Source organism: Octopus bimaculoides, chromosome 10, assembly GCF_001194135.2.
Source record: "Octopus bimaculoides isolate UCB-OBI-ISO-001 chromosome 10, ASM119413v2, whole genome shotgun sequence".
NCBI classification, from domain to species: Eukaryota; Metazoa; Mollusca; class Cephalopoda; order Octopoda; family Octopodidae; genus Octopus; species Octopus bimaculoides.
The window spans coordinates 53290813-53297614 of NC_068990.1; positions in this window are offsets into that span (position 1 = coordinate 53290813).

Genomic DNA, 6802 nt, shown 5'->3' on the forward strand with positions numbered 1-6802 from the left:
CCTCTCTCTCTCTCCCTTTCTCTCTCTCTCCCTCTATCTCTCTCCCTCTATCTCTCTCTTGCGTGTGAATGCTTCACATGCAGCACACAGCTGTTCTTGCAGAATCGAAGCCCATTCCTGGTGCAGTTTTGCCTTCAGAGCATTGAGTGAAGTATGAGGCGTGCTCAAGACCCTTGTCTCCAAAATGGACCAAACAGAAAAATCCAATGGGTTCAGATCGTGGCTTCTTGAGGGCCATACATTCTTGACTATGAAGGACAGAATGTTTTTCTGAATCCATGGTGTGCCTTGAAAGTGCTCATTTGCCCATGGAAGCAGTTCAGCTTCCAGAATGTCGTTAATGTATCACTGGGTGTTAATTCTAACACTTGAAAGCACAAAAATGAGGAGAGACCTTCCAGTGGCTGTCACAGCTGCCCAAACCATAACTGCTGTGAATTTTTATGAGTCTACCCTTGACAGAGTCTGATACACTCCAAAACTGGTCATTCTGATGGTTTACTATCTGTTTGATGTCAAATTTCTTTTCATTAGTGAATACCAGGCTGGGCAGTATGCCTTCAGCAATCTGACACAGGATAAGATGCCTTCACTCCAATCTCATGGTATTATAATCTTGCATGAGCTCATGATTGCAGATCTTCTTGTAGGGGTGGGTCTTGAGATCCTCCTTCAACACTTGATACATTGATATTGAACTTATTTTTGCTGTGACAGCCAGTCTTCTGATGGAACGAGGAGGATTTTGCTGTATCTTTTCTCTGGAATTTTTGATATGCTGAGGGGTATGCATACTTCTTTTTTGACCACGTCCAGGTCAGTCAGTGGTGGAACCAGTCTCTTGAGATTTCTTGATGATTTTCCAGGCTGTTCGGTTAATTTAAGCTTTTTTGCCATAGCTGAATTACCTTCACCTCCTTCATGGGTTTATGATTGTATTTCGGTCTATAGCCATTATCTAATTTATAAATCTGAATTTATTTAGTCTGAAACAGAAAGAAGACACTAAGCTTTTATAATGTTGTATAATTTTCATATCTTATCACATTTGTTGATAATTATTAAAGCCTGAAACTTCAGTTGTCTTAACTTCAGGACACCCTGTATATGTGTGTGTGCACACACACGTGCACATATGTTTGCGTTTCGTTATCTTCATATTCCTCAATAGTTGTGAAGACATTCTAGAAGCAGTGTTGTTTGGTTCCCATCTCCATAGAAACATGTCCAATCATGTGGGGGGTTGGTGGCAGGAAGGACATCTGGTTGTAGAAAATCTGCCCCAGTGAGTCCTGTCTGTCTCACTGATGAAAAGAAAAAGTGAACATGAAAATGATAATATTGATCATGTGTGTGTGTGTATAATTTACACATACATACAAATATTTATGTATATTAAGCAGACATTGGAGTTTGATAAAGCCCTCTCACTTGTTGGATACCGTCAAACTGTCCAACCATGCCAGTATAGAAGACAGACACTAAATGGTGATGATAGAAATATACATACATACATACATACATACACACATACATACATACATACATACATAATGCATACATATATATGTATGTATTATATATGAGTGTGTGTATTTATAGACACACACACATACATTCATATATATTTGTATTTAAATATACATGTTTTTCCAAGGTAAGCTCATAGGAGCAAAACAGTAGTATTCTTTTTATGATTAACTCTAATTTTTTTTATCACTTATGTACATAGATGTGTGTGAATATGTGTAGTGAGTGTGTGGAGGTGTTTGTATAGTCTGTTTGTTTGAATGTGTATATATGTGTGTGTGTGTTGTGTATATGTTGATATGTGGGTGTGTTTGTATGGTCTGTGTTGTGTCTGTTTATGTGTTTGCATGTATAATTTTTTATTTTCTTAGCTGACTATGAACGTTACTCAAGGGACTACAGTTTCATACTAGAGCTGTTATCAAACTGAAGAAAGCAATGGTTTCTTACGTACAAGAACTAAAATATGCTCTTAAAAAAACATCTATTTCACATGATTACAACATACAAATTTGAAAACTGTCTCTCATAACTGAATGTATAAATGACATGGATTACATATGTATGGGTGTGCTTGTGGAAAGTTTGCTTGCATTTCTATTTTGTCTGTGTGTGTCTTCAGCTCTGTATGTATGTGTGTGTGTGTTTACACGTACAAGCACTTGGCCCTTGAGTCACTTTTGTCACTTTCTGCTGATTAAAAATAATAAAAATACATATACATCCTCATGTACTGAGTTCTATTTCTCTTGTTTGTTCTGCAAACTGCTGTATCTTTCATCTTTTACTTGCTTGAGTCATTGGACTGCAGCCATGCTGGGGCTCAGCCTTGAAGGTTTAGTCAAAGAAATTGACCACAGTACTTATTTTTCTTAAGTGTGATATTTATATTATCAATTTTTTTTGACAAACTGCTAAATCACAGGAATATAAACAAATCAATACCAGGTGTCAATCGGTGGTGAGGGACAAAGAAACTCCCTCCACTCACATACATACATACATGCACACATATATGCCAGACTTCTATCAGTTTCCATCTACTAAAGTAAATGACAAGGCTTTTCTCAGTGGAAAACACTTGCCCAGGATGTCATGCAGTGGGACTGAACCTGAAATGATGTGGCTGGGAAGGAGACAGTAGAGAGATTTGTGAGTTGGTGTGACAAGGAAAACAGAGAAACATACAAAGTATAAAAAATGCATATTTACATTGTAGCAGGAATATTTGGCAACCACAAACAGCTGGAATCAAAATCAGATTGCTAAGTTTCACAATCAGGAATTGTGTTGGAGATCAGTGATGCCAGCAGTCATTTAGCCAATCTGATCCCAAGCAGATATCACTGTATCAGCACAAATGCAATTTGCCCAAATGCTGATAACATCATAATAAAAAAAAGCTGACCATTTGGACATCTGATAACCAGGATATGATTAACACATTATTTTTCACACCCTTTTTTCTTGAACAGATAAACTATAAATAGAGCTATTTCACCACTAGCAGGTAGCTAATCCAGTTATACTGCTAGACATAACCACTAACTTTCCTGTTTTATCATTGCTGTGAATATATGTTCAGTCATTCATTGTAACAACATTTATTTGCCCTGTAGATGTGTTTCATATATATGCTTTGTATATTATATAGACCTAGTCGCCTGTAAGTGCATCAGGTTATACAGGAATACCCAGTGTAATACCCAGTGACTGGTGTAGCAGCATTATAGTTAACTACTACAAGGAGATGCCTTAGACAGAAGTATTTACAGAAACGACAAATTGCTTGACCCAGTCATGAAAGTTACAGAAAGAGTTATAACCCGATTAATTAAACACAGAATTAGACTAGATGAGAGACTGTTTGGTTTTGTATTGGAGACAAGTACTACTGATGCTCATTGTACTTGAAAAAACATTAACTTGGAGAAAGTCCTTTATAGAGTCTCTTGCTCTGTGATATGGTGGTTTCTGAGGAAGCAAAACAGGTGGCTGGGTTGGCTGGTGAAAGTAGTGTTTCCAAATATTTCAAATGATCGCTTTAGATTTAGTTATTACCTAAATACTCTCTTATGTAAATGTTTTGTTGATATAGATCCAGTAGAAACCTATTTAATAAGAAATCACTTAATTAGCTCTTTAATTCCTAATTAGGAATTTTCTTTATAGTTCCTATTCAGTTTGTGTGCTCTGGGACACCACCTTGAAAGGTTTAGCCAAACAAATCAACCTCAGTACTTTTTTTAAAATTTGGTACTTACCATTAAGTTACATGGATGTAAACAAACCAACATGTCAAGCAGTAGTGGGGTTAACCATGCACACACACACACACACACACACACACACACACATAAAATAAACTTCCACACAGTTTCAATCTACTACATTCACTCACAAGGCGTTGGTGAGCCTGGAGCTATAGCGGAAAACACTTGACCTAGGTGCCATGTTGTGGGACTGAACCTGAAACCATGTGGCTGCAAATTGAGCTTCTTAACCACACCATATTTATTATCCCAAGGCTTGGCAGTCACCACCAATGCAATTTCTCTCCTTTACCAACCATCTTTGGGTATTACTTTCTTGATTAAGAGGAATTTGTTGATGGTTAGACATCATCCTAAGAAGTTGGTATGTACATCTTTGGAGCTCTGTTTTGACTGAGTTCCCACGCAGGTAATTTCTTTCATTTCTTTAAGTTAAGATCAATTAAAAAAGAAAAATCTCATTCTGTGTGAGTATTGCCACATGGAATGGAAAAGGTACAAGAACTCATCTTCAAGACACCTCACATTTATTGTGATAGTTTCAGACAATGCTCTATACTTTGGCTACCAACTACTCTCAGAAATATCAATAATTGGTTCCTCAATTACATATTCATCATATAATTCATTTAAACCAATATTTTAATGTTTACAGATGTTGATGGCATCAAAAAATTATTTAGAAAGTATGATGCTGGTTTAGATAAGTTTCAATGATTTTGTTATGAAAGTTGCTTTCCATAGTTGCCATATCTTTCAGAGGAAACAATGACATTTGTATCAGAGACAAATCAAGGGACAAGTTACTTCAATTTGGAGTTTACAGCAAAGCTCCTCACTGCCAGTCCTTTACTCTTCTCACAAGTTTATAGCAATAACTATGAATAATGAGAAAGATGAAGACATTTATTAAATAAATGAGAGACATGAGGCAAGGATCTGAATAAAGCGTTTATATACACCTCAGTTTATTTTATATTTCAGCCATTAGTTTCAGTACTGAAATAATGCTGAATGATTTAGTTTCTTGTAATTCCTTGATGCCTGAGACCAACTGAAGAATGTGACCAAGAAGGAAGATATAAACTTCTGATGATTAAACAATTTTCTTCCAAAGCACTTCTACAGTGACATGGGGTGTTCCTTTCTCCCCCAGATTCTGGAACTAATCTCTACAAATTCCCACTACAGAAGTATTCTGCCAGTAGATAACATCTTGTCACATGGTATTACATCATTTACAATAATAAATATTCACAAATTCAGTCTTTTAACTATTATCCTCTTGACTGGGTCACTGAAATTGCAGTTTACTTTGAGCCTTTTATTTTCAACATCATATTCCAGTTTTTCTACAGAAAATTTTATTGCATTTACTAAATATAGGTTGGGCAATATGTAGAAATAAGATTCTTATGAGTTATTTTTAGCCTTTGATTTCAAACCTTGTATTTTCTTAAGCTACATTCCACATAAGATAAGTACTGAGGTGTATATAGACACTTTATTCAGATCCTTGCCTCATGTCTCTCATTTATTTAATTAACACCTTAATCTTTCTCATTATTCGTGGTTATTGCTATAGAAGTAACATAACATGTGGTGCTTCCTTCTCAAAAATGAAAGGAATTTAAAAATATTGGAAAATACTTTTTTTGCCTCTTTGAAGAACCAACCATAATTTAATGTCCAGTTTTCCATGGTTGCATGAGTCAGATGGAATTTGATGAAGCCAGATGACTTTCCTCTTGCCAGCCGTCATCTGTAATATAACGTAATATAAGTAAGGTAATATTTCCTCTTGGCCAGATATGTTTCCACGGAAGACTAGAAACAAACAGCATCACTTGAATGGTAGTAATGCTCATTTTCAACCATCACAAGATGTCAAGACAAGGGTACATGCAAATACACATGCACACAGACACAGACACACAGACAGACAGACACACACACGCATATATATAATGAGATTCTTTCAGTTTCTGTCTACCGTAATCCATTCATAAGGCTTTGATGGCTCTGGGCTATTGTAAAAGACACTTGCTAAAGGTGCCATGCTGTGGGACTGAACCCAAGGCCACATGGTTTGAAAACTAGCTTCTTGATCGCACAGCCATGCTTGCACCTATATTCTTTGATATATACTCTACATATTTTTTGTACAGAATATGGTGTCAGATTAGTTTCGTAAAGAGTTTTTCCTTCTTGCTAAGCTTTTCTCTTTCAATAAATCATAGCATCAACTTTTACTTGGCAATCTGTATGAAAAATTATATTTTGCAACCTGCTACACTTTACACAGTTCTGCAACCAAGATTTTGTCATCTTGAGTTGATCAAGCAGGAGAGAGAAACAATAACAATGATGACAAACTAGTAATATGAGTTCTATCTATACATTCATCTGTGGTAGTAGGTTGTTCAACTTCCCTTTCTGCCAATTTCACTTCACAATAGCACAGTGCTCAAAGATATGGAAATTAATATTTTCTATTTTTACCAATAAAACCAAATACTCAGACCCATTTATGGTTTAAATGCACTTTTAGTTTTAGGCATTACTTCTTTAGGGGTGTGAAGGAGGCATGCTGGCAGAATCATTAGGATGCTAGACAAAATGCTTCGTGACATTTCTTCCAGCTCCTTGCATTCTGAGTTGAAATTCTTCCAAGGTTGACTTTGCTTTCATCCTTGTCAGAAGTTAATAATAATTGCTAGTTGAGCACTGCAGTTGATATAATCAATTAACCACTTCCCCACCAAAAAATTGCTGACCTCTTGCCATGACTTTAAAATCCTTATCTGTTTAGGGGTTTGAAAAAGAAAAACAGGAACAAAAGAAAGAAAATCCCACCCTCACCCTCATTCTACTGTGACTTTCTTCTCCTGTCGTGACAACATGAGGTGAACACTGACAGCAAACTAGCTGGAAAAAGAAAGCAAAACAAAAACCATTTGTGTTTTAATAAAATTTTTATAAAATTATATTTTACCTCA